At 38.3% G+C, this 22,779-nt stretch overlaps 1 protein-coding gene across 1 annotated transcript in view; it reads right to left on the bottom strand.

The window, feature by feature from the left end:
- The window catches only part of LOC127617478 (calcium uniporter protein, mitochondrial), a 101,670-nt gene that overhangs the window by 52,658 nt on the left and 26,233 nt on the right, over nt 1-22,779 (bottom strand). The window lies entirely within an intron of this gene.

Below are 22,779 nucleotides of genomic sequence, written 5' to 3'. Positions count from 1 at the left end.
AGTTCCAAAGTTACCATAAAAGTAGTCCATATGACTCGTGTGTTGTCTGAAGACATACAAAAGCTTTGTAAGATGAACAAACCAAATTTAAGTTGTTTTTCACTCAAAAACTCCCCTTCTGGTTGAGCTCTCAAATCTAATTTTGACACCATTAAACAGGCTGCGTTAGTTTTGACAGTTGTGCAGTTTGGTCTCGAAACATGCGAGAAACAATGGTGTCTGGCATCAAATGGTATTTATGTGCCATTTTTGTAGTCCATACAAACTTTGTGGTCCATTTCAAAAGCTTAGTGGAGGGGATTATCAACTTAACGTATCACAAAAAGCTATCGTATCGATTGAAAAGACTATAACACAGCAGTATTAACTGCGTGGAACACTTTTATGGTCCTTTTTTAATCATTTTGGAACTTGACAGCCACAGTCCTCATTGTCTTTAAAAATCCACCTTTTGTTTTCCACGAAAGAAAGTCATAAGAGTAAGGAGCAACGATGAGGTTGAGTAAATGATAGCAGAATTGTAATTTAAGGGTGAACTATTCCTTTAATTGTTACAGCTAGGGCTTTTGTAAGATAGTTCTGGTGCAGCATACCAAGACAGATTTCACAGCGACAACAAGCGTTGCCTATGGTTACAGAAACCTGCCGTTATGAAATATTTTATTTCAAGGCAGCATTTCTTCAATTTAATGGACCTTAGTACAAATACAGAACTGAAAATTTCCCATCCTCCTCTCGTTTTTTCACATCATATAGCAGCTGTTCCCCATCCAATTAAGCCCTTTTACACTCATTACAAATTAATTATGCAAAAGCTCTGTATTAGCAACAGATGCAGTTGGCGTGTCTCATCAAAGTAGTAAAAAGCTGCAGGGTACAGCGTGTGGGGTGTGTGGGAGTATGTGGACGAGGTTTAGCGCAGGTTGCGTCAGGTCAAGGACTCAAGATTGTTGAAAGCTCTTATCTTTTAAGTTAATGCATGCACCAAGCCCGTACATTTGCCCTCTTGAGTTCTGCAGTATATTTTACAGCTCGCGCTGAAACCCGGAGTGATAGATAAAAGGTGTTCAGTCCTCAGGAATGAGCAGAAGATGGTAATAGAAAGAAAATAATAGGCCAGCGCATGCAGAGCCAGAGATGGGATTTCAAACTCGTTGTGTCACCAGTGTTTAAACAGGAAGTGGTGACAGGTCAGTCCATGAGTAACTAAATCATTCTGTTGAACTGCCACAGTCTCAAAGCATGAGAGAGGCTCTCAGCCACTCAACCATGACAGTGGCAATTAGTCCTGCCCTGTGTAGGTGGTGAGGATTTCCCTCCTTCAAATCCTCAACAACTCGCAAAACACACAAGAGCTAAACTACAGGATCAAAACCGCCATTCAAGCAGCTGTGTTCTACTTGTTTTCCCTGACGTCTACTTATGTTGCTTGTGAAGGTTTCTTGTAGTCTTTTAGGAATCTTTGCAATTACCTTGAGGATTGAATTTTGTTTATGTCTAATGTATATACATATGACTCTTTCAAGTACAGTATGTGTGCTTTTCCCCTAGAATGCAGATCTTATAGTAGAGAAAAGTTCTATTCAGACGGGATTCATACTCCAGGCATATGTTGGCAAATTAACAAATTATTTAATAAATGAATTGTTACTATGGGACATCTGTGTTGTTTACTGTCAATTCGCATGGGAATAGCAATGCCTGTTGAAACTGCCGAGATGAGTTTGTCCTTGTCATTTACATACTGTTGTCAAAACGATTATAAACAGATCGATCACAGTATTTATTTAGCGAATTAATTTTGCAGCAATTAGTTTATTAAAGATTAGCATTATGGGTAATTTATGTAAAGGGGTATGCTTATGCTAAGCTAGGCTAGCTACTGCAGAATGAATCTTCCCTAAGTCGCTAAATGTTTCAATACTGCGTCTTCAGGCTCTATTACTACACAACAAACGTCGGGTACAAATAGGGCTGTCATGATTATGAAATTTGGTTGACGATTAATTGTCAAACAAATAATTGCAATTTATGCCGATTAATTGCGTCTTTTAGGGCATTCACGATTAATTGTCATAAATTGGCATGTGTGCTTCATACACCTTAAGAAGTCATTTTTACATATTTAACTTCAAATATATAAAAAATAATAATAATAAAAAAGTGGTTATATGAATTCCTTTTAAAGCTTTAAAAATGTATGAATGCCAAGAAAAATTATGTTTTCAATTTCAAAATATTTCTCTCTTTTTGGTCCATTTTAGTTTTGGTCAATTGCACATTTACACAGCTGTTTTATATTTATATAATAAAAATATAATGCAATAGTAAGATATCAGGGCTTGACAATAAGGACTGCCCAATGGCCCGGGGCAAGTGTGAGAGAGATTCACGAGTTGCTAAAAATGTCACTTACCCAATCGGGCCAGTGCTGCATTTATTACATTAGTGCAAGCAAACAACAAACAAGAGAACACAAAAATTACATGGAGCGAACAAAGTCTTTTAACTGAGCACTCGAATACAAGCGTGCACGATTATATTAAGCCACATAATATACTGGATGCCCAAGGCAAAGTCGAGTGGGTGCACAAGAGAATGCCGACATGGAGCGTGCTCTCCTAGAACTGTTCTCGCTCTTCCAAGTGTCTTAACAGCAGCAATTACCAATGTGTAGGAAACAGCAGGAGAACCCCACTTTGTAATCCACACACTGGAACACAAGAAACCAACAGTTTCATTCTATAGTACTGTAAATCTATGTCTCTCTGTGCAGCTCTCTCATCATCTCTCTCCATGCAGCATATACACGGATTAACATGCATGCGTTCTCATAAAGGGACGGAGTGCTAGTAGTGTTCCCACATTAAAAAAAAAAAAAAAGTGTCTTTCATTTAATTAATGCAGCTTTAGAGATGAAGAGCTGAATGAAACGTTATAAACCTTGTTAAACTCCAGTTACACGAGTGGCTGGAAATCATGAGCTGCTCAGTATCTAAAATGTAAGTATACATTTTATTAGGTACTGTTTTAAACCGTAAACATTCAACATGATAATGGTGTTTGATACGAGAAGTAGAAAAATCACTATGGCTATTAGGCTATTATTATCAGAGCTGTTCAGCTGCAGCGTGAAGATGAATATTTGAAACGGTCCATTTCATATCATCCTCATTACACACATTACATTTCTCATTTCTGGACAGTACAGGTATTTTTCTTTCTGTGCTTTATGTATCAGTTACCGCTGGTCTCGTTTAGGTTGTCTAATTTTATGTTTATATCCAAAGTCTTAATTCACAGACTAGGCCTAATATCTATACTGTATATTACACATTGCAACCGATTTAGAAGTTCTCTCAGGAATTCAAGTTTATTACATTCAGCCAATAATCAAATCTTTAACTCAGTGACTAAATCTTTGATCCTGGTTGTGATAATACAGGGCCCAAAGTTTGACAGCATGACTAAACATCATCTGTTCCACTAAAAAAAAACATGTGTAAATGGCAGGACGGCTGAGGTTGATAATGCTTTTATACATTTTTATCTGTAAAGTGCTTAAAGTAAATTATATAAATCATATCTTGCGAATTATAAATGGGATCAAATTTGGGGGGAAATTGTCTTGATAAATGAGAGAACTGAAACGTATAAAAAAAATATATATATTATTTAACCATGATCGTAAAAACAGCCATTTTTTAATTGGGGCCAGTGAAAATTTTGGCAGGGCAAGTAAAAATCTGAAGGACTTGCATTTTTGTCCTAATCTCTTCACTTTCCAACATTATTTTAATACTCTGATTAAACCCACAAGCCATTTTTTGAGATTTAATTTCATAATTTTCTCACAAGCATTCATCTCATATGAACTCACAATGACTAGGAACATGTTTCTCACTAAACATTGTTTAAAGTGTAGCCATCAAAGCATACATTTGTTGGTTTACATTTTCGTGTGAGTTTGGCGCGAGTTTCTGCTGACAGCGCACGCATCAGAATGCTCGAGGAACGCTTCACGTGCTCTTCCGGACAGGAGCTGATCTGGTTGCGGTCTACGGGGCGGCTCAGTGATGCTCGAAGTTCCACTGAATGGCACCGACAAATGCGCAGTTGACGGCATTTATATATTCGTTTAAAATTCCCTTACTGGGGCATTAAAATGTGATTGGAATTTGAAGTGCAAAATAATCGATCAGGCGATTATTTCAATAAATGCAACAGGCCTAGGAACAAGGTAAAACCTTTAATTAAATAAAAAAAATTAAAACAAAATGTGCCATCCAGTAGTGCGAAAATAACTGGGAAACTCCTTTCTCACAGGAGATTGGATCATGTTTACCATTACATCAATTTGCATGGGATTACTATAACCTGAGCTGATTATGGCTGACATTATGTAACTTTCAGGGGTTAGGGTGTTTGTCAGGTTAGATGCCTGAAATCTGGACATAACGTAGAAAGTTGCTATTCTATATTCCGCTTTGTTTTCTGCATTATGTCTGTGAAATGATCAGTATGTGTTACTTTTGGATGGACAGATATTTGATATATACATACATTTAACCTATTTGCCTTTTCTGCTTACTATACAACTAAGTTATTGAGGAATAAACAATTTCAGATAAACCTGCCCAAAACAGCATGTTAAAATAAAAGGAAGAGTGATTGGTTGCTTTGTACAGCATGTCTGTCTAAATGGGCAGTTTTAATGCAGAATAAGCTGCAAAGTGGACCAAACTTCATGTTGATTGTCAAAAACTCTGAAGGTGTCCTGTAGTAACTGGCACCAAGACGCTAGCAGCAGATCCTTTAAGTCCTGTAAGTTGTGAGGTGGAACTGCCATGGATTGGACTTGTTGGTCCAGCACATCCCACAGATGCTCAATCGGATTGAGATCTGGGGAATTTGGATGCCAAGTCAACATCTTGAATTCTTGTCCTGTTCCTCAAACCATGAAAATGTTTGCAGTGTGCCATCAGGGAATATTGTTGCCATGAAGGGGTGTACGTGGTCTGCAACTATCTTTAGTAGGTGGTAGGAGTCAAAGTAACATCTACATGAATGCCAGGACCTAAGGTTTCCCAGCAGAACATTGCCCAGAGCATCACACTGCCTCCGCTGGCCTGCCTTCTTCTCATAGTGCATCCTGCTGCCATCTATTCCCCAGGTAAATGATGCACACACACCCCGCCATCCACATGATCTAAAAGAAAACGTGATTCATCAGACCAGGCCTTCTTCCATTTCTCCATGGTCCAGTTCTGACGCTCATATGACCGTTATAGGCGCTTTCGGTGGTGGACAAGAATCAGCATGGGCACTCTGACCATTCTGTGGCTACGCAGCCCCATACACAGCAAGCTGTGATGCATTGTGTGTTCTGACACCTTTCTATCATGGCCAGCATTATGTTTTTCAGCAATTTGTGCTACAGTAGCTCTTCTCTGGGCTCGGACCAGACGGGCTAGCCTTCGCTCCCCACACGCATCAATGAGCCTTGAGGGCCCATGACCCTGTCGCCGGTTGTCCTTCCTTGGACAAATTTTGGTAGGTAATAACCACTGCATATTGGGAACATCCCACAAGACCTGCCGTTTTGGAGATGCTCTGACCTAGATCGTCTAGCCATCACAATTTGGCCCTTGTCAAAGTCGCTCAGATCCCATTTTTACACTTGCCCATTTTCCTCCTTCCAACACATGAAATACAAGAACTGACTGTTCACTTGCTCCCTAATATATTCCACCCCTTGGCAGGTGCCACTGTAACCAGATAATAAATGTTATTCACTTCACCTGTCAGTAGTTTTAATGTGGCTGATTGGTGTATTTTGGCTTGACAATTTCTAAATCCTTAAACCAAGACCAAATGTCTTTCTGACTCTCACTCCTCATGAGCGTTTAAGCTATTTCCACCAAATTTGGCCCAGACCTTCAGCCTACTCTGACTCAGGTTGCCATGTATTTTTTATTTTTTTTTAACTTATCGGACTTACGGTTTTCTTGCAGCGAAAATCCCCAGAAATCCCATAAACTTACTTGAAGGAATTTTCAAACAGGCTAAGACTATTGAAACTCCAATTGTAAAAAAACAAGACAAAACAAAATTAAATGTACACAAACATCCATCTATCCCTTTAAGAGACCTCTCTTCATTTTCTCGCTTCAGTCCTACTGAATTTACCCACCAAAACACAATGTTGAATAAAACCCAATTTGTATTTAATTTTTTACATTTTCGATTGCAATAAATAAAGATAAAAAGATAAACATGCTGGTATATTGAAAGTTGAAGGCCTATTGGTGACTCAAACATTTGTTATTGTGTTAGTGTTAACGTAGTCCATTTGAATACTCCAACATCTTGAGCTGTCATGCTCAAGGGAAAACTATGTTTGAGTCCAGCCTGGGTCATGTTCCCACACTGAAAAAAATACATATTTTTGGGGGTGACATTTACTGTTGGTTAAAATATATCCAAGGAAATAAGATCTTCAGTTTACCTAATCATTTTAGGTATATTTACTTCATATTTAACAGTAAAACATTTCTTGAATTAGAAGCAGTAAATTACACAACATGTCCTCTAATAATTGAATTAAAACTACCACATACAAAAGCCTCATTAAATCAATTAAAATAAATGTTATTCTTGTAGGTGTGCACACATGCGTTATCGATGAGAGACGCAGCCGGTGACAGAAATAACAGACATACAGCAGGATCGACAGAAAAATGCCATTTGGACAAATAATTTAAGCATAAAACATATTTGTTTTTTTAATATTATACTTGGCAAATTGAAATGAAATTAAAATATCATGCACGTTTTATAGCAGTTTTATGATCCGAGTGGATAGGCTTTACAAGTTCATCCAGCTGCCCGCTCAGGAACATTTTACAAATGGCTGAATGAAATGCTTTATCATAAAATAACTTACAATTTGTAACACATTTTAACAATACATTTTGTGAAATATGTATAAAAAAATCTTTTTTTTTTTCAGGTTAATTTGACTAAATATTTAAAAGTAAAATTTGCCAATTTTTCAAAAGGTAAAATGCACTAAATATCTAAGTTATATTAGTTACACTTCACCGGATATTCTTAACCTATATACTGCATGGTCAAATTGAGAAAATGTACTCAAAGTGGATGCAAATTGATGCCTCATTTTTGGGGGGTAAAATCTATAGGTTGTTTTTTTCAGTGCATCCCTGTCCCCTCTTTCTTACCCCTTGATTTCCTGTCTCTCTCTGTCTCTCTCAAAAAAAAAAAAAAAGGCAAATGGCCACAAATAAATAAATAAAGTTGTTGCATGCAGGGTAATGGAGCATGTAGACGTGATAATTCTTTTGTTCCAGCCGTTCAGACGCTGAGAGACTCCAATTAACCCAGTACACTGGCTGTAATTGTTTACGATGACTTGAGGTCAGAAGTGCATGCTTGGTGTGATTTAGTAACGGCACTCTGCGGATTCATATGCTAGAAGATTCAAATTTACAGTGGCAGAGTTTCAGGGGTGGACTTGGCAAAATGACTAAACAGGTGAAATTGGATTAAAAAAAAATTTTTTTTTTTAAAAAGGTTGTCACGATACCAAAATTTCAATACTAAAACTATAATATGTTGAACAGTGAGTACTTTTCTCATTTTATTAAGTTGCAACATTATTGAGAAGCCCATACATGGTCTGCTTTTTTGGTTGATTTTTGCTCTAAAACAATACAATAACGGAGAGGTTACCACATTCACTATGAATGAATTGTGCCGGTAAAATACACAATTTTTTAGCAAGCTGCAGACCATCGAATTTGACCTTGTCTGGACTGTACCTGTCAACTGTGATCCAGACACCTAAATCATCTCTTAAAAATGCAGAAAAAGTGTGCTTTAATACACAGCGCATCTGGACAGGCTATATGCCATGATATAATGCTCTTCTATAATGTGTTTCTATTAATATCTCTACAAGAAGAATCTTGTAGAGATTCTCAGTTTAGAAGAAGCTCAGTTTGCCGGAATTGTGACGTGTATGCAAACACAAGCACAGCCTGTACTTCTGTCATCACTGCTTGTACTGTAGAAAAAATGGCATTGTAACATATTTAGAGTTTTAGAATCGACTTGGAACTAAATTACTGGTACTTCCCACATCCCTACTAATAACCGTTCACAACCATATAGCAATCTAATATGCCATATCCTAACAGACTCCGGTACATCTTGCAAAAACAGACTCCTGTGTGTGTCTAAGACCAGATATCTTCACACAGCAGTTCTACTTATCACTGTATGGGACCACTGGAAAAGCAATTATCTTTAAATGTGGAATATCCCCCCCAAAAAAGCAAGGTTATCTTTCTGCAAAGGGCTGAAACATCATTATGACCTTGAATATCAAGCTACATGGTCATCTGCTTTTAAATTTTGAATGGTAATGTACGGTCACCATGAATCTCTATAAACAGGCAAGAAAGCAACCACGTGCATTTCTGTTGATTAGCCTGTCAGAGTTATAGGCAAACTTCCCACCAAAGATCAAAACAACAACACCCAAGCTGTCGAGTTTTCCTTTGTCAGCACAATGATAGCATTTTATGGACATTTCATCCCCTGTAGAGACAGTGTCCAAGACCTAAGTTTGACAGATTCAAAATCTGCAGTCTTTCTAAACCTGCATGAGTGCAATAGTCTGTCAGTGGGTTTCAAAATGGCTAAAATACATTTTTATAACCAGAATATTAAATGTCGGATATCGAAGGTTTAAAAAACACCCCAGTAGCCTGTTGCTGACAGTTACGTAATATCTTTCAGTCCAGGATGGAGCACTTTCTTCCCAGCTGGAGACTATAAACCACAAGAGTCACCCAATATTTTTACTTAGAATCTTGATTGGCTAAATATCGATTTGCAGGTTGATTTACAAGGGTTGAGCGCATCAGAAAATTGTCAAAGTCACAGCGGTGAAATATATGGAAACACACACACACACACACACACACACACACACACACACACACACACACACACACACACACACACACACACACACACACACACACACACACACACACACACACACACATTGGTCTACCTATCATTATGAGGACTTTCCATAGACATAATGACTTTTATACTGTACAAACTATAGATTCTATCCTCTAAACCTAACACAACCCCTAAACCTCACAGAAAACCTTCTGCATTTTTACATTTTCAATAAAACATTGTTTAGTATGATTTTTAAGCGATTTGAATTATGGGGACACTAGAAATGTCCTCATAAATCACATTTATAGCATAATACCCTTGTAATTACTAATTTGTAACTTACAAAATTGTCCTCGTAAATCACAAAAACACCCCCCACCCCCACCCCCCAGGCTTTTGTCTTGATACATCAAAATGAGAGCTCTTCTTTCTTGATAATGGTATTGAAACCATAAACATTGCAAATGTCAATTAGGATGTCCAAACTATACGTGTAAACAATTCACAACTTACTAACCCAATTCAGGTCACATTTTATCCAATAGTACAACATCATTGTCATGAAGACATAAAAAAGTAAACCCTATAATCCAGTAAATGTCAGTAAATCTCTGATTTGATCACATTAAGTGATAAAGGAGCCACAGTAGTGTTTTAAATGGCACTTTTATTGCACAAACCGCTGGTAGTCGATATACCGTTTTATAAAACCCTTTCTCTAATTCATCCATTGAGTCATCAAGTGTTCCCAGAAGTCCCTGCACAGCATTTTTAATTTTCTTTCCTAAAAAGGAGTTAAGTGATATGTGGAATTTTGTTATCGTTACAATACCTTCTGCTTCCCCAGTCCAGTTTTCCTGACCAACCACTGGGCAACGCCATGATGATTCTGATTCTGACCATTCTGTGGTTCTGGTCTCCATGAGAAGCAATGTAAAACGATCAAAATGAGCAGTCCAGAAGGAAAACAAAAAGCATTGTAGGTGTGTGTTGGAGTAAAAATTTGTTTAGTTTCAATTTGTGCAGATGTCGGCTGTCATAACAACTTGAAGTAGTTAATGATATAATCTAGGTGTGTAATTTGCATGTTTCATCACAATACAACCTGATATCAATTCTCTTGTTTTCATCAGAAGAGTTTGTGCTATATGTTTTTTTTTCTGGCTACAACTGAAGATGTAAAAAGTCTTGTAATTAATGCTGGTTCAAAGCAGGTGTTTTCACTTTCCCTCGCCAGCTCTCTTCAGGATGTCTGGGCTGTCTAGCCGTGTGACATGGTTAAACAGAAAATTTCCATGTAGAATACAAATGTCTTGTTACCGGAGCTCACATTTCAAGGACGCGAAAGGATAGACCAGAGCTCAACGGCTTCAATCACCTCGCGCACATCAGTGTCCCACATGAGAAGAATATTTAGTGCTTAAAGCAAAATGAATATAATAAGTTTGCTGCATAGCCTGATGGAAATGCATACGGACGTGGCTGGCATGAAAGGGCCAACATAAAGGTGCATCTGAAAAAAATGCACACGCTGCAACAATGACATTGCATCGTTTTTTATTTTACCGATGCATCAATCCTAATCCATGGATCTTTACAGCCCTAATATCAATGTGCATTACATCGCTTCATTTCATCTACCCACTCATGTGAGCCAATGTCAAAAGACTGTCATCACAACTCTGTAAAGTATAAGCACTATGAAGCCACTCGTTTTATTTGGCAATTTTCACAAATTGAATATGTTAAAACGTCACATTCTGTATTTCGAATGTGATGATTAATTCAAACCCTGCATAAGATTCCCTATGAGGTCAAAGCCTGTACTCATTCAGAGATGAGTAACAGACTTTTAGTTAATATATGACCTGACATACACACTTGGGCATTAAACCAGTGGTAATGAGGGCCCCGTGATACACAAGATCCTGAGCACAGCACTTCTAAATAAAGAAACAGCTCAGAGAAACAGCAGGAAGAGGTATGTAAAGTCATGCAAGCAAACTAACCACAGAGAAGGACTTAATCCTAAGGCATACTTAGTTTATCCAGGTGCTGTTCCACACAGTTGAGTGCTCAGTCTTTTCAAAGTATATTCTTTTGACCACGTGCCCATACGGACACATGCACGCCATGACTGCTTCTTGACACCTTTAAGCGGAGTCAACGAAAATGCGCACGAACCGATGGTGCAAAAAGACACAGACTGTCAGCGTGTTTAGAAAAATTAGGCTGGATGCATGACAGAACACGAGTACCGTGCTGATGACAAACTACGCGCCATTTGCAATGTCCTTGAGATGTACCAGTACACGGAAAATCAAAGTATACTTTGGCCATTTTGCTGGTGAACAACATGGCAATGTTGGTTACTAATTAGTCCAAACCAGCACAACCAGCAGAAACCTTCTGCATTAGTGTGAATGAAAGATAAAGGCAGCATTCACCACTTGAATGCAAATGTACAAATGAGAGAGATGGTCAGTGGACAGCTACGCTTGGTTCAGTAGCCTTCTCCAAGCCATCTAGCTCTATTCCCAAGGCATGCATCTCTATTATTTAAGCTTGTACATTGGGTTAGGGATTTGAACCTTTGTATGGGGAAAATTCTGCAGGCGTTGAGGGCATGGGCGGATGTGAAGCAAGTGTGAAATCCGCAAATACTAATTGCCAATGAGTATCTTTTCTATGTTGCACTTATACTCTAGGAAGTTATACTCTGAAGAAACTCACTACTAAAATGATTTCCTTGTCCATTGTTAATATTAGAGGTCGACCGATTAATCAGCCGATTTTTTGCATTTTTTACATAATCGGCATCGGCCAATATCCAAGTATATCAAGCCGATTATTAGGCAGGCGCATCTGTGGGCAGCTTAGTGTTGTTGTGGAACATGTGTTCGACGCAGGCTGCCCCTAGAGTCATTTTCCAGCAGAGTGAGCAGACCTCATCCAGTGCCTAAGGAAGGAGCTAAATTCCTTGGAGAAAACAGTAAGGGTTAAATTTGTATAACTTCTTTAGATTTAATTAAAAACTTTTGATACGTTACTGCCACCTTCAAGGAAAAACGTGACAAACGCGATAGTTGACATGACGTTCGGCTACTTTGGCTATTGATAGCATAGTTGAATTTGCATTATCACAGCAGAAGGGTTGCTATCATGTCACAATAAGCAAGCAAGAATTTTGCAATTACAGACAGTGAATCTGAGACTTTTATTTGTTCTGTTTGTGTGTCTTATATTTGAGAGGGTTGTCACTCAATGCAGAGAAATAAGTAATAAAAAAAGATACCAACGCACTATATGCTATTGAAGGACTGGCTTTGGTAAGCTCGGACGTTACCGGTTCTGCTGTCGGTACTGGAGAAATTAAGAAAATACATGTATTATTGCTATAAAGAGAAATTTATTTTAATCTCGCCAGCCATTTCTATGTATAATAATAATATGAAACCATTTGTCTGTGATGCAATTTAGCTATTCGCAGTCAGAGACAGAGAGAGAGAGAGAGAGAGAGAGAGAGCTCGCTCACGCGGTGCCACAGCGAGCACAACACAGCCATGCTTAAGCCCTTGAGTGACAGAACTAAACATTCAAACGTAGCCTGGTTTAGATCTGTGATTATTAGTCTGATTTTATTTTAGATTTCGCCTTCCAAAGATTATAAAAAGAATATTTATACATAAGCCGCATTCTGTCTTGCACAACTTCCTTCCCTTCACAGCGGTGTACTGACATTTCTCCCTAAAACTCAAACTTAACGTCAGAATCAGCACGATCGGTGATTGTTGTAAAATGCAGTCTAGCTACTGTTGCTAAATTGCGGGACGCGTTTAATAATAAAAAGAGCGCAAGAGATACCGGTCCCAAGCAGCGTAGCGCTCGAAACACACCGCAAAGAGACAAGCAAAGTATAGGCTATTTTGGGTTTCATGCGTCTAAACGATCAACTATACACAAAAATGTGTCAAAACGACCGGCTTGGAGATTCACTTAAACACAGTTTATGTCTTAAATGGACGTAGTTATGGAAATAGTTGGGGAGAAAATATGCTGCATCAGGAGCTTATTAGATCTGAACTCGGTCTTAAAGGGGAAGCTGTCTATTAAACATGTGACGATTGAGCCATTACTGCGAATCAAACAACAAAAGGCAAAGAGAAAATCACTTACAGCTCTTGAATGAATAACTTCTGCATTAATGAGCATTAATCTATCTAAGATAAACTATGCAGTGTTATTTTACAATTGATTACTTTATTAGATTTCTTTTTAGACCACACCTGAACAGTAATGTTAGTAGACCTTCCTGAAATTAAATCACTGTGCCTATATAACGCTTATATTTGTGTAATTATATATATATATATATATATATATATATATATATATATATATATATATATATATATATATATATATATATATATATATATATAACAAAAGAACCGTTAAGAATACCGTTAAAGTAACGGATCGATAAGCAGTATCGGTAAGATAGTAATACCATTAAAACCTTAACGATACCCATCCCTAGTTATGCCTGTGCTTCTCTTGGATGCTCTGAATATTGGATTATGTGTCTGGATTGCCCCTTAATTAAAGCTGCATTTGGATCTCAACCTTCGTGTCTCGAAACAGTTCGTAACACCTGCTTTGTTTATTTAATATATTTGTTATACATTATTTATACAATATGTTTTTACATTATACATTTTTAAATTTTAAGTGTACAAGTGCAGATTGGTCAAGTGTTCAATAAATGTATTTGTTGAGAAATGTTGTCTATCTTAAGTAATTATTTGTGTTACATTTTATCTTTCAAATAAAAGGTTCAAATAAGAGGTTAAAAACAAGCACATATCGGCCAAAATAAATCGGCAGCATTAATCGGCCATCGGCCGACCCGGATTTCAAAAGATCGGCATCGGCCTGAAAAAACAATAATATCGGTCGACCTCTAGTTAATATTCAAACTATCTGTGAAGCACAGACCATTCAGAGGTTAATGCCAAACCAAGCAACTTCCTGCTGGCGAATGCTGCTCGAAAAAAGTTTAATCCTACAAAAAGGGAGCTCAAACAGTCGCAATTCATGATCGCACCAATCCCCATTGAGACTGTATTTTGCCAGTGGAATTTTGCCAAGCAAAGGTAGCTTTAATTAACCTAGCCTTAATTTGTCCCACATCCTTTGTGCTACAGACTACAGACACTTTACATCAAGTGGCTTGTTGAGGAGAGATGTGCTTTTATTATTACTTACCTAAACAATCAAACTTACGATTTTAACCAAGCAGACATAAAACTATCGAGAATATCATAAAGACATACATTGTGTCCTAACCAGCCAAGACCGCGGTGAGCAACAGGACATTGTCAATTGCATGGTTTCCATTTCTGCAGCATCATGCCAGGTAGCCCTGTGAAATCGCATTGGTCTAAAATCCTTTGCAAAGTCCCAGAACACCCTGGAAAGCACTTACTAAAAATCAAGGACCCCCTAACTTCGTGTCAGTGAGTTGCATGTGCAAACCCTAGCAGAAAATATCTGTTAACACCAGAGAAAATTCTATACTAGTTAAACGTTGGTTTGTAAGTCTAGTTGGTTGGCCAGCATAGCTATACTGATCGCCAGCAAAAATGCTGGTCAACCGGTATGGTCTTTCTTGTGAAACTGTCTGACTAAGGAAGTCTCACTAATTCAGCTAGTTAAGAAGCCTGTTGAGGACATCAGCAAACTAGCATCCAATGCAAACCATACGCTGATGACTTCTTTAAACAGGCGCACCAATAGTTATACTTCTTACCGTTGTTTAGCCCTGGCACAAGTAATTTGTCTTGAGACACTGACAACACTCTTTTTATAGTCACATAAAGGTGCTTATAGCACTAAAGGTGTCCACTTACTACTTTAGAGTGACCCAAAGGGACATGAAAGGAGATGTGAATAAGGGCAAGGTTAACAGGTTAGATTGCGACCGTTAGTGCAACGAGAGGAGCAGAGCTGATGTTTGCTGACGCAAGCTCATATACAATTATTATGCTTGTAAACCTAGTCTGCTGCCAACAAAAGCATGTAAAAGGCATTATGCTCTAAAAAGGTAGGCAACTTAATAATGCTCCATCAATAACCAAATTCAAAAGGGAGCATTGTGTGTACCCTGCACATAGAAGACAATTCTGGAATGCAGTGTGATCAGTTTATTGAAACTATAAATAGGACCTGCCAAACAGCATCACTATTTGCACCCCAATAGTATGATGGAAACACAGCAAATTACAGCAAAGTGCAACACTAGTGTTGATATAGTGACATGGAAAGTAAAAATGGTGTAAATATGCTTTTTTTTGTGTGTCTCAAGTTCAAATCCATACTTTTTCACACTCTTCTGCCCATACTGTTTCCTGTCCCCACTCTTAACACTTCCTGTAATACTACTTATAATAATAAATAGAAATGAACATACAATTTAATTTCCTCACACTAAATTTGGTCCCAGTGAAGATTGGGGAGGATAAGAGAAGGGTTTGGTCTGGGTAAGGGCTGGGGTCTATTCCAGATGGCGAGTTCCCTTCCTGGTCCTGCTCCAAAGGGTGATGGCTTTCTTCTGTGGCTCAGCATTGGTCATGTCTAGACTGTAAGGCTCCTTTTGCGAAATTCTTCCAAGACAAAGTTAAGGGTTAGGATTAGGGGTGAGTAAAGGTTATGTTTAGGGTTATGGTTTGGTGTAGTGCAGGGCAGGGATCAGCAACTTTTCTATTATCAAGGGCCGTTTTTCATTTTCCTTGTTAATTAACTGTGCCCAAGTATTCAAATCTAGACTTTTGTGTTGAGCACCATTCATGCGGTGCATGTAGTTGTTGCCTATGTAGAACATCCCATTATGATGGTTAAGACACTGCCTTTGTAGGCAGTGATAAAGCTCTGCATACAATATGTTCAGCAGGAGTGTGTGCACATGTTTCCTTGCAGAAAGATTCCAAGGCAGGAGTCGTGACGGGAAGCCTTGAGCTTTTCTGCTGAATTTGAAATGAAGGGAATTCCTCCTAATGAGCAGGCTCTGGTGTGCTTGCAACAACACACGTGAGCGGAGGCATGAGGCGTGGAAGACACCAGCTGTGTGTAAGCATGCTGCAGCTGAATCAGTTAGTCACGAACACATTCATGTCCAACTTTCCTTTATTACACAACTCTAGGTAACCTATGTAGAGGACAAAATAGAGTAGCTTGAGGCAGCTAGCAGACCTTAGATAAGAGTTGACTTCTTTTGATGGGAATGAAAATGAGGCAGTGTGAAATGGAAGTAAAGTCTGTTTAATTAAAAGAAAATTAAAAGAAATGTTGGAAGACTTTGCAACCAGAACTTCAGTCCAACTAAAAGTATGCATACTTCTCTCACAAAACATCCATCTTTCAAAGATGCCACTAACTTGGCAAACGTTGGAAAATTCAGTTATTAGTTTTTCCACAAAAGCACTCTCCAACAAGGTAACAACCTAATTTCCTGGTGGACTGGTATACCCCAACTGCTGCAAATTTTGACTTGCTTTAAGAGAATGTATCTTGAATAAGTGTATTTTGTATACAAGTGTATTTTTTCTCTTGGTTATACTTCTGCGAATGCAGTAAAAACAAAATATACTTCTATTCAAGATCTATCATCTAAAAGCAATCCTAAATATCTTATATGCTGCTTCTCTGGTGAATGCATCTATTTTAAAGGATTTTTAAGTATTTTTAAATATTTGTATTTTTAATATTATATTTCAACATTCTCAGATAACAATTTTTTTTCTTCTGCAGTATAGCTGCTAAAGTAAATGTACATTGTTTTAAAGGAATTTTAGATATGTATATTGGAAAATAAGCCAAAGCAAATCAAAAACGTATTTTGTTGCAGTGTATAATGGGGCGAAGACTACCTCTCACCTTCCTGTTCACTTCAAACCATATTTAACTCTCAAAAAACAAACTCTCGCTTATTAATAAAGCTGCGTATTGCAAATTTTCTTCACAATAAAAAAATCCACAGTGGCATTTATTATGATTCAATAAGTCGTGAGCCATCACGTTATAATCTAGCTGCATTAAGCATGCGTGAATGAGAGAGGAGTGTCCCCGCGACAGTGTGTGCCTCAGCCGGATACCATTTCAATCTGTCCCCCTTAGATCGGGACACTACCGCAGCTCATAGAAGAGGCGCTGTCCGCACAGAGAATGGCAGTTTTCTGCTTCCATATTATTTGAACTTTAATAAAGCTTAAACGCATTAAATATAACTGCATTTAAGATGTAATGCCAGAGTGTTTCCTTTAAAGCGCTCCGACTCCGCTTATTCTGCAATGAGAGTGCTACATATTTTGTATTTTTGCATTACAATTCCCTCATTCTTTCCAATCTACATCACCTGAAGCTGTGATTTCTTCCTCTCCTCAATCAGGCACGAGCTGCAGTGCTGCTCATTAGAGTTTAATATGATCTCATGTTACGTTAAATGAGATCAAACGACTGTTCGATAACGAAAATTGTGGACAATTTCTTATTGTCGATGTTGTCAATAACATCGTCTAATTGTTTCAGCCCTAATCACAGTAATTGAGTGATGCTGTACAGTCCAGGCAGAGTGTGCCAGATCACTGCGGTCTGCTGCATCCTCCGCTATATAGCACTCAGAACCTGTCCGCAAATTGCATTCAGCGTGGTTTCTCTGGCCGCATTTGCACCTTTGCCAGGGCACAATTCATCTTTTTTGAATTCCCCCAATTCTCTTTCAGACTACGTCTACTTAACTAAGGTCTACATCATTGCTGTCTAATGAAAAACAAGGCATATCTCCACTTTAGGAATGTGCCAAATGACCTCTTTCTACTCTTTGAATTGTGCATCGAAATGACAAATGAAAAGATGTTTAACAAGTGTCTCCTTTGGCCTTGAGAAGTGTCCATCAAATCTGCATATGTCCCACACTTGTGTTTTGAAGAAAGTCAACTAATTTACCTCAGCTGTCTGGCTGAAGTGTAGTGAAGAGACTACGTCACGCTGGCTCTCTCATTCATGCAAGCACAATGCCAGATGGCTTTGAAAAGTAGACTATACCAGCTATATACGGTTGCCAGAATTCCTTCACAAAACCATTAGTGAAAGCTAATTCTGGCAATTTATACGATGGACCCGGAAAACGCATCTCGAAACCGAACTGTCCACTCAACAGCCAGACTAGAAACCACAGTCATAAAACTGATTTCGATCTAAAATAGAAAGTGAAAGCTCAGATTATATCCAAAAATAAATTCTCTGGAAATCAATAACCTGCCAACTGAGCTCTAAGAACATGAACAGTTAAAGACAGTTAGATTAGAACTCCAATTAAAATATCAAACATTTCAATAACAGATGTGTAATGATAGAATTTCATTTATGGTGCTAAAGGAAACTAAATGTGTTATTTTCGATCCATTTTGTAAGATTGTTTATGATAAAGAGTTTTTCTATGCTCCTGAAAAAGCTTTTTGTGAAGATATACAAGGGAGTCTGAAAAAAAAAATAAACATACCTTGAAAGAATAATTTTGAATAATATAAACTACAAGGCAGTAGCAGAAATACCCAACAGATGTACACACAAATATACTCAGTAGTGTGATGTAGGCTGGCACGCTCAATGACAGTGCAGTAGGTTAATCTCTTAAACTGGCTGCCTCCGAACAAGCCTCTTCATTCATAAAAGACTAGCAACATGGCAGCCCTAAAAAAGAAGGTACAGAGAAAGCATGCCCATTCATCTACAAACTCCTTTAAGAGTAGTGAAATGTTATCAAAACCAGATTATTATTATTATTATTATTATTATTATTATTATTATTATTCACATTTACTGCTGTAGTTTACACTAAAATGCTCTCGAAGGGGGGGAAATGGGAAAAAGCTGTGCAGCTACTGTCGCTAAAAGATAAAAAAAAGCCAGCAAGAGTCCTGTAAACCTACGAGGTCCTTACGATGTCAAGAGATTACTGAGGAGTTTATAGCTTGAACTGATGACTACACTCAGTCATCAACAACTACGCTGTTTTCCTGACAATTTCCGAGAATGCCCTTTTAGAAGGCAGTTTTACATCTACAAAACTGACATCTCCAACCTGGGAATGGGGAATGTGACATGAAAAATGCAATTGCTGAAGCAACCATATAATTTTGTAATTTTTCTATGACACTTTCGGCTCGTGTCGACTCATGTTCTTCAGGAATCGTGCTCTAGTCCTTTGCATCACAAGTACAACGCTCTAGCAGTTGAGTTACCGCAATTCGATGACGCCTGAACAAGCTTGTAAATGTAGTGGTTTATGTAATCCAAACATTAAAATGTGGGAATGTTTCATTGGTTAAAGTTTCCAGGGAAAGAGTGATGTTTGTTTGACACCCATCACCCTTAATTAGATTCTGTCATTAGTCCTGCACTGCTGAGAGCACCGATTGTTTTACTGGTCACTGGATTGTACTTACAACTCTGAGCCCTCCTATAGAAACAACCTTCAGCCTTACTGCAGGCTTGAGACTTACACTCACTGCACTGGGATTAGATCACTTGTCTTCCATTGGCTGAGCAATATTGTTATGCAATTTCTTCCGACTGTCCACATGTTGAGAAAATCTGGGCTGCACATGCTATTTTCTTTCCCATTTAGTGGATTCATTAATTTCGAGCAAACTTACAAAATGTAAAATACATTTTGCAAGGGTCTTTTGAGGAGCACATGAGCCACTCAATGGGTATTTCTATTGAACGAGAGTCAGTGAACTACAGTGATTTATTGATGCAATGCCACACATAGCATACAATCAAATCACTCTGAAAAGAAATTTGATAAGGGCAAGAGGAGTCAATACAAGACCGCATTAGTCTGAGACTAACACAACAGCTGCATGTTAGGGAACACCGTGACATATCAACTCGGCTAAAACCCGATAAGCTAATTGCTGATGCTCTTAAAAAACAGTGAAATGGCTTGACAAGCGTTTTTGTTCTTTTGTTTTGTCCTGTGTTGACGTTTCTCGTACTGAAACAGGAAATTTGGATTTAGCTATTTTTTTTTTTAAAGAAGAAAAAAAGGGTACATAGACTGTATGTTGTGTCACATCCATTAACCATGATTTGTTACTTGCTTGTCTGTGAAAAATGGTAAAGAGCAACAATTGGTTCTGGAAGTTACAATACCATTAGGGAATTTATTTTGAACAATAACTTAAACGTTTGAAGACCATCCTACCATGAGCTCCAAAGTTGATATATTATTTCATCTATATGCTTCTGTTGAAGTTATCATTCTGCATTATTTTTCAAAGGTAAAGAACTATATTGTCCACTATCCTGATGAGGAAAATCCACCAATCAGAGAATCACACCAAACAAACCAAGGCCAAAAAGCTCTACAGCGACTGCCACTCCCATGATGCATTGCATTCGAGTCATTCTCCCTACAATCTCAAACTACTTGTGCATTTGTACATCTGAATATTTTGCAATACACTTTACATAAGTTGTTTCTATACTTACAATTAACAACTTTAAATCAAGTTTTATTTTTCAATTTTTATTAAAACATTTGCATAATGCACAATGCTTCAGAGATTGTACTTTATTTCCTAATTAAAAGAAATTAAGTATACAGATTTTTACTATTGTCTTTTGTCTGATTTTCAAAATTTTCATGGCTTAAAAATCTTTTAGGACGTACTTTATGAAATCCTTATTGGGAGTCAACAGTTGGCGACTAGATGTGGGCGTGTCCAGCGACGTGACAAAGTTGAGACAAGTTCAACTTTATTCAAATGAAGAGCGACTAACGGAAGCGACAGCCAATAGGAGAGAAGACGGGAGAGCTCACTTGATCCTTCTCTCTCTCTCAGCTCCTGCAGTAACGGAAAGATGGATGAAAGGCTAATTCTTGCTGTTAGAAATTTTTCAGTGCTCTATGATATGGATATGGTATATCCAGCCGCAGCTCTTGCACCAGCCGGTGGTACTCGCCGTGCTGACTCCGAGATTTAATGGTTTTGTGGACCAAGACAGACCGGCGTTTGCGTTTTCACCGCAGATAAACAGCCGCTATGGCAAAGAGCACGCCTGGTTTCTCATTCATCTTTGATATAAAGCATTTTATGTACTGATTCCATTTATATTTAGTCTTTTCCCTCCAAAATGTTTGCTTTTAGCACCAAGAAAAGCGATTTGCTGTCAAGAGCAATGAAATGACATCCGTGAATCTCATTTATAAACGTTACTAGGCAACCAGTAGTGGGAACGCCCACTAGTGACTTCACCGCCAGCCACTGGCGACCTGCAGCGACAAAGTCGCTGGCAGTGTGTACACAGCTTTATGTTTCTGTTTGTGTAAATTGTACTGCCATCAAATACACGTGACCTCCTTCAACTATAACCACAAATTCTATCAGTCTGGACAGTGAAGGAAAAACTGGAAAGGCTGGGAATTAATGTATGCAAAATTCAAGTGCTATAGAAAATACAGGTTTAACTTTGTTTAAATAAGAGAATTAAATCGCAAAATGGCATAATGACTACAGCAGCAGTTGTGGTGGTAGCAGTAGTTGCTGAAGATGTTACTACTATCACGGCGAAGTAACTTGAGATAGTTAATTGCTGTCTGCCTTTTACAGCCAATTTGTGGCCATCGGACTGCATATGAGATTTAACGGCTCCATGTTGACAACCAACTATGTAAGCAACCATGTCCTAAATTCTTTGTCTTCTAGCCACTTTTGCTGGAATTTGCACTAACCCATTTCTAAAATAACTTTACTAAATTTACGTTCTCTGTTCTAACTCCTCCAGGTTCCAGCCCGCCACTGTCCAAACATCCGGCGTTACATCAATTTTGCACTGGCCGGAGGCAATTACCAAACTGGATCCGCGTGTTTATCACACCAATGTACATATTTTGCGACAGCAAATCAAAGTTATTAATTGTGAAGGCTATATTCAAAATAAATTGGTAATATTATTTTTTCAAAACTATCTAATATTTATAATGCCTGTAGGAATAACATTTAATGCTATAAAAGGCCTTCATTTTTGCAAAATCTATTTAATGACTTTTAATGCTTTTTAATGCCCCGCGGAAACCCTGTCAAAGCTAACAGACATTGACTAAAAGCCACAAAAACCATTCTGAATTCATAGGGTATTTAACGGTGTTAGCATTGGCCAGCTGGCATATCTGTAACATTTCACAGATCACATTTTAAGAAGCGTGTTGGAGTGGGTGCATTCAGCAGGCTGAATTGCAACTTTCTGGAAAAAGGGACCGTTTCCACAGCAACTCCATGGTGACTGAGAGAAGAGTGAGGTCATATGCACAGTGACTGCCATCTCTACACTCTTGCTCATCTGAAAGCAGCTTGACCTGAAAGCTCATGCTTTCCTCTCGAGCTGTGCGTGGAAGCCTTCAGACTAGATTTAAATGCCTTTGTGGAGTTGCCGAAGCTTTCGCGTATGTGTCTGCTTCCTGTGAAAGGCAAATGGGAAACCTTTGTACCCAAAAAACCCACAATCCCACACTACGCTTCCTCCATATGCTTACCTTTTCTTTCTGTCATTTTAAGTCTTCCTGTCTCCATTTCTTTCTGGGTGGAGTGGGAAATCCTTGAGGATACCCTGGTGAAACAGATCTTTAGGCAGAGGTAGTCCTGTCAGCATTCCTGATCCTGGCTATAGATTAACTTCTCTTTTTACTCGTATCTCCATTTTCCTTTTATCTCC

The sequence above is a fragment of the Xyrauchen texanus genome, chromosome 24, assembly GCF_025860055.1.
Source record: "Xyrauchen texanus isolate HMW12.3.18 chromosome 24, RBS_HiC_50CHRs, whole genome shotgun sequence".
Lineage (NCBI taxonomy): Eukaryota > Metazoa > Chordata > Actinopteri > Cypriniformes > Catostomidae > Xyrauchen > Xyrauchen texanus.
Note: the sequence above shows the minus strand (reverse complement) of the source record. Positions and strands in the feature narration are given on the sequence as shown.